Below are 1772 nucleotides of genomic sequence, written 5' to 3'. Positions count from 1 at the left end.
TACTATTATCAAGGCATTTCATATTTTTGCTTGTTAGTCATTTGTAGTAGTAGTACACATAATAATTATATCAGCGTTTAATAATAAATAACAATTGTATTACTATTTTTAATAATGTGAAAACTTTAAAATATGACTATCGTGGCTTACACCCCTGCACCTCACACTGCCCCCGGGAAAAAGTATCATCTTCCTTTGTATTTGCGCGCGTAGTGTGCGACGTTAAGATATTATGTGAGCTTTCCAGCGAGATACGTTGTGTACATCAAACAATATACGTTGTGTACATCAAACAAAATGGGAACAGCGTTTGTGAAATATAATTTGGCGCCGGATGTACATGTCTAAGCAAGGACACCAAACACGAAGGAATACCGACCTACACTATGTTACACGCATGGGATAGAAGAGCCAACACCAGCACGAAGGCCATGACGATGATAGAAGACTAGCCGATGCAACCACGAAGTTTTATAGGTAGCGTGAAAGATGAAAGAGCACGCAGCCATGAAAAGAACAGAAGGACAAGAATATGACGGGAGCGTACGGGCACGGAAAGGAACTTAAATACATAGACACCCCAGCATGCTGAAATGCACGGCTAAGGAAGAGCACGCTACTTCGAAGGCACTGTAGAGCACGTAACGGTAAGAGTGCATGGACAGTAATTCTCCCGTAGCACCACGGTAGAACACGGAGCACAGTCGACCGACCAAACATGAAGCCGCGGAAGACCATTAATGGGAGGTTGTCGAGTATTGAAACACGATACCAGGGTAGAACCGGAGATCACTGGGGACCGCGATACTACTGTAGATAACGAAAGCTTGGACGACAGACCAACCGCGACACCAAGAGATAGCCCGATAGCATGGACGATGGGACAGCCACTAAAACATGGGAGAACAAGCAGCCACGGGAAATCACCGAGCCACTGAGCACGATAGCACTGTAGAACCTGAGATCGCCGGGCCACTGAGGACGATACTTCATTAAAACACGTTTACCCGAACGGCCGACCAGCCACAAAATCGCGGGTAAACGCTTCTGGAGACCAAGATTGTACACCTCGGAACACGGAACCATCGTAGAACGATAACATTGGCAAAACATATATACTATGCAGCCACGATAGCATAGACAGCATAACCACATTGTGATTGCACGATAGCGCGATAACGCGGTGGATGGAGCCACCACAGGGGTGCGCGGCACACAGATGACATAAACTTCGGAAGATCACCCATTGGCGAGGGTACCAGAAACGGAACGCTATCGACCACGAATGATTATGGACACGAAGCCTGTGGAATCCACGTAAACCCTTGAGAACACGGAATATCTAGCAGCCACGAAAGAGGGTCGTACTACGGGAGCGCATGAGACCAAAAAGGCTAGCACACAACCACTAAGCACTGTGAGAGAAGGAGTCCACAAACACAGGACAATCACTAAGCAGAGTGGGCCACGGGTGAGCAGGGATCCACGAAGCCAGGAAGATCACGGAAGAGCGCCGGCCACTGTAGAACATGACATCCAATCTGTAGTACGGGGTAACGGAAGCGTACCAAACAACGATATTATACGGGTCCACATGAGACTACGGAATGGTAAGGGGTTAAGTACACGAAGCCACGGCGTACTGGGGTGAGCGACGCTTACAACGCACGCGACACCAAGAAGCACTTCCATTTGCGGCCACCTTATCTCCAACAAACCATGCCACTACGCCGCGTAGCGGCGGCGAACGGCTAGTCTTACCCCTCTAGTGG

Source organism: Phytophthora infestans, genomic scaffold (genome assembly GCF_000142945.1).
Source record: "Phytophthora infestans T30-4 supercont1.91 genomic scaffold, whole genome shotgun sequence".
Lineage (NCBI taxonomy): Eukaryota > Oomycota > Peronosporomycetes > Peronosporales > Peronosporaceae > Phytophthora > Phytophthora infestans.
The sequence above is the reverse complement of the archived record's forward strand: the minus strand, read 5'-3'. Positions refer to the sequence as shown.